Here is an 11,369-nt window from a genome sequence, read left to right on the forward strand (position 1 = left end):
CTGTTCCTCAGTTCCCCCATCAGTAAAATGGGAATAATAATGCTTCAATCCTTTATAAAGTGCTTTGAGATCTATGGATGAAAAAAGCTGTGTAAGAGGTATTATTGTGAAAGCTAAGGGAAAACTGTGTGCTATATATACATTGTCTAAAATAACTTTTTTTGTTTCTGGAGTAGCTATGTATCTGTTAATACAGATTTTAGGCCGGATTCAGCAAAGTATTTAAACACAGGTTTAAGTCTGTTGTTGAACAGGAGCTTTGCTGTCTTTGTCCTTTGATCCATGTTCAGTAGATATCTGCATGCTTGGGATATTGCTCATGATTTGAGCCCGAAGCATAGATGTGTTTTAACTTTCAGCAGCCACTCCTAGTAGGAGCTGATGCTAGTGCAGCATGTGTTTAAAATTTGCCTTTATTTTCACTATTCTGTGAGCCAGCAATGCATAGATATGCTTTGGAGGATAATGGAAATGGGCAGGTAATTAAAATCGTAAACAATAGCATTGAATAGAGCTGAAGAAACTCTGTTCCCTACTCACACTCCTGATCAAACTCTGCTCTGTAAGATCACTGGAATACCCTTCTATTGTTAGTATTTTGCTGCCTGATGGATCTTAACTAGCATTTTGCTAAGTGTTTTTTGTATTCTGCATGAACACTTGGGGCTGAGTTTTAGAATGGTAAAGAGACATTGCTTCTATTTGGGTATCTCTCATTTGCTCTGCCGACCTTTTATTGCGTAATCACCCCAAATTCTATTTTGAAAGGAGAATGCAGTGATTGCCACAGCTAAACCTTTTCTGGGAATAGTGCTGAAAGCATTAACAGCTCTTAATATTCTGCTTGGCCATATTGTTAGACAAATACAGTATCTTAAAATTGTCAGCACCACTTACCCTGAAGTGGCACATACTTAATTCAGTGCATTCTTGCTTTGAAGGGTGGAACTGTGGAGGCTGAAAGAGTTAATCCTCTCCGTGTGAGTGGCTTCTGCAAATCTCTATATTAGGAAAGTAAAGCTGCAAGTGCAGTATTACAGTTTATCTTAAAAGGTAAATTATACTGAAGTCCATCAGTGATTGGGCATTTCAGATTTTCTCTCTCTGTGCAGTCTGCTTTAAATATCGTTGTAATATAGTCATTGTAGAAGAACAACATGAAAGTAATAGTCTATACCAATTTAAAGAGTATTTCAGTATCCTGTTCTTATGCAAGATTTTTATTAAAGTGGGGGAATAAACCTGCACCCCTACCCAGAGTGCTTTAAACATTAGTTTTTCTATTCAGCACCTTTTGTAAAAAGTTGAGCTATTTGATATGTGCTTGGAGCAGACAAGCAGGGTCCATACAAGCAGTTCTTTGTAAATGAACTGTGTGTGCTTGTTAGTGAAGGGACTATGAAGAATGACCGACTGACTGATGCTCATGTTTAAACTTAGCCTGTCTTAGGAAAAACTAGAAAGGCAGAAATTGCCTCATGTTTAAAATACTTTCCACTATATGTACTGCTGTGGAACTCTTTGAATAAACCTGGCTGTAGCACAATGGCAGAAGACCAGAATGAATGGTATTTGCATATGGAGATCTCCCTCAAATGCCAGGAACCCTGCTTGTTCAATCCAAGGTTTGAAAGCCATTTCAGACAGCCTCGTTTTGTGGGTTCCAATCAGCTTTATGGAAGCACTATGAAGATCCCAGAAAGCAGCTGCTGTTAATCTCAACTAGATGAATTTAAGAAATCCATCATGAACACCCACTTCTGAAGCAGACTTTGGCTTTTCTGTTAAATCCAGTAACAAAGTTTGACAGGATTTTTGCCCAAAGGATATTGTATGTGAGCTGCTGCCTCATTGTAAACCTGAGTTTGATTTTTAGAAGGTACTCCGTGCCCGTCAGGTAAAGCCATTTTTCTTCTGTCCCAGATTCGCCACCAAGTTTGTTGAGCAATGGAAGAGGTGTTATCACAATGCCTTTCATATCTGAGCTGGCAAGTCCAAAGAATGCACACAAGACAGCCAGTGCTAAATGGAGATTTATGTAACCCCTCCTCTTACATATGCTCTTAGATTGTTTTTGCCATCTGGAAAAAGGCTTAATAAAGCTTTTACTGAATTTAACTCCAGAGGAGGGTATTTAGCCAGCCTTGGTGATTTAACTGATTAATTGCTGCAAAATATACCCAAAACACACTAAATGACCTACTGATTACACTAGAATCTCCATTTCAGAGCAGCAACACAGGAATATGCATAGACTGGCATCTGGAGGTAGAAGGGTTAAGACAGAGAAACTCAGCAAAGCTCTTCTAAGCAGGTGTCCCCTATTAATGTAGGGAAATGGGGCAAGTCTCCAGATAATTAGTTAACCAGAAACAGCTGTGAATTTGTAGTATTGCTCTGGCGCTATAGAAAAAAATGGACTAAGCGTGATGTGTAAAGTTGAGCCAAGGCACTTTAAAATCGTGACCTCCATTGATATGAACTGGGCACCTGGAGGAGTGGTATGTTACTAATTGCAATAGGGGATGCAAGTGACTGAATTAGCGTGGCATGTGGTCAGCTGTACCCATTGCTGACATGGTGTGTACAGGTAGGACTTTTTTATTGGTGCGAACAAGGCCCAAATGTGGGAGACCTAAGAAGATGAAGCCACAAGATGTGCACCACTTATCCCATTCATTGGGGGGAAATCTTCCATTGTTTCTCAATCACTGGTAATATCAGTGATGGAAACACAAGTGTGTTTGTTCCTAGTGAGTTTATCCGCTATTGCTGAGGATAGCTGCCCCCCAGTTTGGCTTGTTGTGCAATGTATTTTCCTAGAAACGTATGGCATGTCTGATCTATTGTGCACGGAAGTACAAGATGTGACACATGAGGTAAGGTTATGGGGGAAAACTTGTGCTATGTGAGATACTTTGTGGTAATACATGTATGCAAAGGGCAGGCAACATTAAATAAACCATTTCCTGATTCTCTGGGGTGCTTCACTATATAACCTTAAGTAGTTCCTGTCCCCTTGCCCTCTATGGGATATTTTGAAATAGCATAGTCATTTTTGTCATGTTTCTCACTGGAACAAGTGACTCCATTATGCATTCTTTTCCAACACAGTGAGATTCTGTATAAACGCACACAGCTACGAGCCCATTTCTATTCTCTTCCCCCCACCTCCCCCAGATGCTTAAAAAAATCTGCAGGAAAGAGCTGTTGAGTTTGTCACCGGTCCTCTCCAGTGCTGCTAGAGCTTCCTCTGGATTCCTCTGCTTTGCCAACAGAATAAATTCTGTGTATGTGATCTTAGATAGGCAGCTCAAGGATGCTTAAAAATACCTACTTTGTGCCCCATGCTTACATCCTTGTGAGTGGTCTGCTCAGAATGTCACTTCTTCAGACAGAAGAATGTCTGCTATAACTTCCTTGAGTTCCCTTAGTGTTTCCTTTGCTTCAACCACCCTCAATCTCCTTTGTAACAACTCTAGAAAGCTTCCTAAAATAAACTCAGGGTTTGGTAGAAAGACTGACAAATGAGGGGCAAGCAGCAGGACTGTGTTGTGTCACTTCATGAAGTTGTAATTAAAAGTTATGAGGGATGCTTATAAATATGTAAATAAAAAGAATGTTGCCCTGAATTCTTTACATAGGGAATGTTAACTGAACTCTGTATAAGGCACCGGGTACTCAGTTAATGGAGCAAGCATGGGAAATAAGAGTGGTAGCATGCAGCCAGGATTATGCCAGAGTTTATGGAAGTATTGTTAGAAAAGATTTAACCAGAAAGAAAACAAACAAAAATACTTAGGTTGGGTGCTGGCAAGAATGCCTAGCTGTAGGCACTATTAGAGCGCCTCTCCTAAGCAAAGCAGGAAGCAGCTCTATCGAGCAAGTCATTAACAAGCTAGGGCTGTCAAACCAATACCACAGTCTCAGGGGCTTGGCTAGATGCAAGTGTGGCAGAGTCATTGACAGGATGCTTAGAGCTCCAACAACTTTTCATACACAAGTGGTGTGCTCTGTCATGTTAGTTGGGTATGAGTAAATGAACCCTGGGCCCGGGCCAGCAGTGAAGTTACAGGGGGGAACAATGGTTTTGCCAAATAGCTTCATCCTGTCAACTAATACAACAGAATGTTGCCATTTGACGGAGGAGGGTCAGTCCTAACGGTACAGCCTTTGTGCTGTTAACACAGTAGTGGGAAAGGGGCAGGAATGCTCGTACAGGGCTCTAGTTATATGTGAGTGGGTAGTAAGTGTCAAGTTTCCATTTACAAATGGTCCTTAAAGGGCTTAGTAATGTGAGTAGATACCTTAATACAGGATGGTCAAAGGCCTGCCTGATCTGTGGTATGTTACGTCTGGCCCCTGCACAATTTTCAGCTGTGCTGGGAAATGCTTCCTGGGACTCCTGTGTCCCCAGTCTCTTCCCTCCCCCCCATGCTCCAGCATCTGGACTGCAGCTGCCCTGTTAGGGCAAGGGGGTGGGGGAAGTGCTGGGGCCTCCAGACCCCTTCCAGCCTGCAGGGTCTCCTCATGGGATGGGGATGCAGGTGCCCCAGCCTGTTCCCTCCTGGGGTGGGTCCCTGGCCATGGGGCTGCCCGCACTGCTGGCTTGGGCATGGTTGGGAGGAGTGGCTGGGTCTCTGCAGCCTTAGAGCTGGATGAGGGGTTAGATGCCAGTGCCACTCCCAACCCCCAACACCTTGTGCCCTGTGTCCCTTCCTCCCTGGTCAGTGCAGCTGGCACCCCCTTGTCTAAGAAGGCGGAGCTTGTTACTGCTGAGCGGGCTGAATCGGCTGAGTGTGTGCACTGACCATAAGGAGCATGGTTGCCAATTTCGGTTGGCTGGATTCCTGGAGGTTTCATCACATGATCTAATATTTAATTAAAGATTCATCTTTCATTCCTGGAGACTCCCGGACAACCCTAAATAATGAGGCTGCCACCAGAGTCTCCTCCCTAAATCAGGAGTGGGTGCGGCACATGTACCGTCGGGGAAAATTTCTGGTAGTGCCCTGGCATTGATAGGCCACCTTCAGCGGCTGGCTCCAGCTTGCCCATGGGAATAGTGATGTTGACATTGGGGCTCTACTGTGAGAGAACCTTTTCCTCACGAGTCTCACTAAGTGATGAAATCTCTTGAATTGAATTGAATTGAATTGAATTTCATTCCTGCTTAACCCCATTCATGCTGTACTGGCTAAATCCTGAAACGAAATCTGATTCTAGAAGCTGGATTTATATTTCTTTGTGTCCTGGTGAGATGCCCCAAAACTAGCATTGGGTCCACAGCACTGAAAAGGTTTGACCACCCTGAATGGGTAATCAATTGCTGCAGATGGCTAGAAGTGAGTAAATTTGCTTGTAACCACCTAGCACACCAATCACTGTACTTAGAATCTATAATAGACACTGTTCAAATGATCAGTCTTGTTTTAGGCAAGGTAGCTCTTCAAAATCACTGGCAAAGTTTGCAAGAGAGAATTGCTTTGGGTGTCCAACTTTCAGAAAGAGATGAGCACCCACCCTCTGAAAGTTAGCCCTTTGCCTGGTGAAGGAAGTTTGGCACGCTGTGAGGCACTAGCTACCCTTATGTGTCAAGCCACTACAGCTGCCAAAAGGCCAATGGAGCTGGGTGATGGGCTTCCATTTAAAAGAGGATCACTGGACCAAAGCTGCTTCTCAGGGCAGGATGGAAGAGTTGCCACCTAGGGGCTTGACTGTCACCTCACTCTGGGCAGAATTCATAAGAAGATGTTTGTTTAAATGAACACAGTGAGGAGCTGCAATGCCCATATTCTGTACCAAGGTGTCATGCAGCAGGAGTAAGGATGGCAGAATCTAGCCTAGGGGCCAATTAAAAAAAACCTATTTTTAAAATGTTTGCATCGTCCCTTTTTGAAATATGAGACTCAAATGCTTGATTGTTTTATTATTCAGTACTTTCTACTTAAATCATGACCTGTGTTTCCAAACACTTCTCCTACAAGTGTCAGGTTGCTGTGGGTGACCATATTGCACGAATCAACCTCATTATTTTAACCTACCTTCACTTAGGCCCTGTAGCCTCCACCTGGAGTTCTGAGAGGGAGACATGTCCAGCTGAAGTGCCATGTACTGGTTTGTTCTTCAGAAGACACTGCCTTAATACTTTGGATTAGCAGAGGCCTTAATCCAGCAAATGTTAACAGTTACCCTCGTGCCAGTGTGTGGTCCAATTGACTGCAGTGGGAATACTCGCACTTGTAGCAGAGGGCTTACCCTTGTTTATGCTAGCACTTACAATTTCACCACACAGGCCCCCTAGTCAAAAGAAGGGGGAAAAAAAAAGCCCAGTTATTGGAGGTATATGGCATGAAATGATCACAGAAATTAATATAAACCCATAGCTTGCCTTCATTTGGAAAACTATGTTCAGTTCTAGTTGTCTGTAACAGGTACTGCCTTTAAGGCCAGAGGAGGAAGCTTTGGAAGCCAGTCCCCCTATTTCATGTGTCCTGGGAAAACCAATGAAGGTTGGAAAAATAATGGAAACAATCAGTAGGAGAGCAGAAGATGGTCCTGGGGAATGGTTAGGTCCAGATCCTCAATCAGCTCCTAACTTTCATTTCAATGGAAGTTAGGCGCCTAAGTACCATTTGAGGGTCTGGGCCTTAGTGTCTGAAACAACAGAAGGTATAGGGCATAGAATATAAAAGAATAGTTAATGGGTTTTGTGCTTTAAGATAGAATAATAAAGTATATAGCTTGGGAAAAGGGCTGGAAGGACCTGATAAGGGCTGTCCGGGCGCTAGCACAGCACAAATAGAGGGAAAACATAAAAACAAAAGCTGACCAGAGCTGACCACATCCAGCTAAATAACACTTGAAAGTGCCTACAAGTCAGGATGCCTCAGCAGAAATGCTCACTGATCATGACACTGACCCAAAAGTGACACTGTTCACTAATTGGTTACATACTGATCAAGCTGATCAGTTTGATGAGCAGCCTGAGGGTATTTAAACCCCCAAAAGTCAGTGGCATTTCAGACTGCGGTCCCTGGGATCCTCGGTAGCTGGACTGAGCCCTTCTATGAACCAGCAGTGTCCAAGGGACGGCTAACACTTATCAGAGTCGACTCGGCCTAAGGGGCTTAGGGAGAGAAGCGCTTTTGGTAACGTATGAAAGTAGCACTTGCTTTAAGATAACCAACGAACATCTGTCTGTTTATCTGTCTGTGAAAAGTAACTAGGATTTTACAAATGACTATCTGTTTGTAAATAACTGAGAGTTTACAAGTGAATATCTGTCTGTAAACATAAAATGACCAATAATAGAATTGTGTACTATGAGAAATGATTGCATGCACAGAAAAATATTAGGCCTTTGTATCTTTCTTTGATTTCATGTTTACATTTATGCTCTTTATTTAATATTAATGACCAAATAAATGAGCCATATTTCTTCAGCTAAAGCCCTATTCGTATTCTTGTTTGGTCACCCCCGCCCCTCGGCTGAGGCAACTCCTCTGCTTCCAGAGATCCACACTCCTAAAGCTAAGGCCTTTCAGGCCGCTCTGAGTCCACGTAGGGTCACTCCAGACCATTGTGCCTCTAAGTGCCTGGGACCTTGTAGAGCGAGTGGGGCAGGGCTCCCCTCTCTCCCTCCCAGCACAGACAGGTGTTTGAGGTTTATTAGACCCACCTGGGAGGAAGGATCAAGAGGTTGGCTGGGAGGCTGATTCAAAGAAGGCTCGGAGCCCAAGCCAAGGGAATGCAGCTAACAGGATGGGCTGACAGGAGGACTCTGTCCCGATGCAGTCCCCAATAGGAGGACTGTGGAAACCCTGCTCTAAAAGGGTGAGTTTCCAGGCGAGGGAGGTCAGGACTTGAACAACACAATCCTAGGAAGGAGGCCTGTGGAAACCCTGAACCTGGGTGGATGAAAAGGGGGCTCATTTTGGGACCTAGCCTATACTGAATAACTTACACCCCAAGAGAGGGGGAATATTGTTTTAAAGACTCTTTGAATGGATCATTTCCAGGAACCTCCAGAGGGAAATTGAGGCAGGGGGTCTGCAGAGCTATCCCAGGCCACGATGGGACACTTTGGAACAGCACCCATCTACATCACCCATCTCAAAACCATGCAGAAATGAGGTGTTCAGGGCTTCTGGGCACAATGGTAAATAAGAATAATAGTAATATGGGTAATGAGAATCATTAGAGTAATGGAAAGACTTGTGAAAAGGCAGTGCTTGCTTTAGAGGTGAGGGGACATGATAGAGGTACACAAAAGAAGGAATGGTGTGGAGAAGGTAGATTCAGAACTCTGAGTCACCCTGTCTGAAAATGAGAAGGAGACATTCAATGGAATTGAATAGTGGCAGACTTGAAATGATCCAAAGAAACCCTTTCACACAATGAGCAATTAACTTTTGGAGCTCACAGTCACAAAGTAATATTGAGCTAAGAGCTTCACAGGCTTCAAAAGGAGGCTGGGCTGTTTATGTAAATACCTACTGTTGTAACTGGATATCCTTAGGGGTTCTGGAAGGGATATAATACAACCTCTCTTGTTTCTGAGCACAAGCCAACCTCTAACTAGTGGGGGTTTAGGAGAGAGCTTTCTCGGGGGACAGGTTATCCCTCAACTATCTACTGCACTTTCTGAAGCACCTGGTACTTGTTGCTGTGGGAGTCAGGAGACATGAGTTGGATCCCTCGTCTGGTGCATTGTGACCACTCCTCTTTTACCTTTGGGCATGTGAGAATCTAGCTGTAGTTTACAAGAGATGCCTATGATGTGTGTGTGAACTGCAGAGCTAAATGGATAGGGTACATCTTTGCTGCAGTTAACTCAGGTGTTGGCGCCAAGGGGTCCGCAGGCACACTGCACAGCCATATTGGAGTTACTGTGTTCTCACTGGTGTGGCATTATCCCAGGTGTGTTGCTAGGGCATCTGGGGGCATGGCTCAGGGTGCTTTGTGCTGATGTAAGTTGAGCTGCTCCATGATTCTTTCCCAACAACTTGTGGGACAGCTTGTCTGTCCTCGGTGCACAGTTGGGTGGAGGGAGGGTGTGACCGAATGCACCCCTACACCTTGGTGTAATAATCTTGCCTTGTGATATGCCTTGTGAGGCATCATCTGAAAACTAATAACTCACTGATCAATAATATCATGAGGAAATGTACAGAGCAACATTATATGTAACATTATGAATTCCCTCTGTATGATGATGGGAGCACAGGTTCAAACCCACATAGCTCTGATTTAGGCAGAAGTGGTTAAGCAGGTCTACCTTAAACAAAGGAATGTGTTTATCTCAATTTACATATAAGCAGTAAACAAGGTCCTTGAGACAACAAGAGGGAGACCAGGCAAATCTGCATTTCAGCATACACAGGGGAGAAGAAAGAGAGCATGGGGACACCTTTGCCCCCAGACTCCACATTGCCGCTTTTACTTTTTTAATAAATTTTGCTTTGAGGGGTAATCCTCAGAAGAATCCACTTCAAAGGGGGACTGGACTGTAAAAGTGAGGAGCAAAAACACCCCACATCTCTCTCTCTCTCTCTCTCTCTGTCTTTCACATAAGAAGACAAAGGAACCAGCTTTTGGACTTTGGGAGGTGTCCTGACCTGAGAATTTGGTCAGCCATGTTGCTGGGAACATATGATAAGGATTTTACCTTGAACCAAGTCTAGCTAAAGTTTTAGGTACTGGAATACATTTTATCTTGTAACCATTTCTGACTCATATGCACTTAAAATCTCTCTCTTTGTAGTTAAACTAGTTTTATTAATTAATAAAATCTAATCCAGTGTTTGTGTGTAAATTGAATTGTTTGGTAACTCCAGTTAAAGTAGCAAGCTGTTGTATACTGACCCCTTACAGGTCTAATATCCAAACTGCCTGGGAGAGGGCTGGACAGTGCAGAACACATTTGTGGGGAAAATCTGGGACTGAGCGTGTGTTGGGGTCACCCTTCTAGTGATAACCCAAGCTGGTGGAAGTCGGAGGGTTGACTAGAGTATTGCTGGCAGGCTGCAGCTATACACAGACACTCAGAGTGTGACCAGCATGCTGTTTGGCTGTGTCTGAGGGGCCCAGGTTAGGAGCTATCACAACAAAACATTGTGAGGCACCTCAGGTTACTGGGGCAGGTGGTGACACAACCTCTCACTGGTCTGGATGGCACCTCAGACTGTGACAGAGGGTTCTGGAGGAATATTGGCATGCCGAGTGGTTGAGCCTACATCCTCTCTGCAAAGCTTCCTCCTGAGTGAAAGGGAAACCTGGGCTCTGACTCACCCCCCCAGCTGCTGCTTAAAGCACCACCACATTGAGGTGAGAGGGTTTATGGGGGCAGGAAGGGTGTTGAGACAACACCCAGGTAAGCCTGACTCAACTTTGCAATAAAGGCAGACTCCTGCAGCCTGGTTGTGGATTTTTGGGGGTTTTTTTTTGGTGGGGCTGGGGTACTGAACACTCACTGAAGACAATGATCCCAGGTGGGGTGGGGGAGGCAGGGGAGGGAATAATGTGAGACCCTTGGTGCCTGCTCCCAGTCCCATCAAAATCACTGGCAAAAAGTCTCTCAGTTGACCTTAGCCAGAGAAGGCCTTTAGAACTTGCCAGTTGGAGCCTTCCCTGCATGACGTTGGTATAGGTGAGTGTGATGCTGCCTGAGGTACCCAGGGCTGTGAGCCCCCTTCCTACCACATGCCCTGCATGTGAGGAAGCCTTATCTGTGCTTGCTGGGGGTCAGCTCCCCAACTCCATCAACCATGGGCAACACAAGCCCTCCCCTTTAGGCCTCGCAGACCTTGCTGTCTCTACAGGTTAGCGATTGGCACACTTCAACCCTCATGCCCTCCGGGCATCTCCCTAGAGTGTCCAGCCCCTTGTCCACTGGAAACTCTCAGTACTCACAAATTTGCTGCTTCCAAAGAAACGGTGCACCCCAGTTTACCAATCCCACCTCAGATCATTGCTCTGCTTAATATCAGGGATCCTAGTTTTCCATGGTAAAATAACCAGAATTCTCTGATTTTAAAAAAGACCCCATAAACCCCTGTGTTTTTCCATGATTAAAATAGAATACTGAACTGTAGTATCGCTGGCTGCAATGTATATAGGTATCAGTTGAACACAATACTTTACTGACGCAGTTGAATCCTGTTTATGTGATCTAATTGGGACTGGGGCCAGACTGAGCGGTTGTGAGCAGGGCTCTCCCAATCGTCAGTGGGAATGCTGAGTTTCTTGAGACATAACTCCTTTAAATATTATCTGTACTTATGTTTTACAGTGATTATGACCAGTGGGCTATTGACCCCCTGTGCCACCCTTGGGTGAGCTATTAGGCATGTAGCCAACCCAGAGGA

The sequence above is a fragment of the Emydura macquarii genome, unplaced genomic scaffold (genome assembly GCF_026122565.2).
Source record: "Emydura macquarii macquarii isolate MOO-44397 ecotype Brisbane River unplaced genomic scaffold, CSIRO-AGI_Emac_v2 contig_1790, whole genome shotgun sequence".
Taxonomy (NCBI): domain Eukaryota; kingdom Metazoa; phylum Chordata; order Testudines; family Chelidae; genus Emydura; species Emydura macquarii.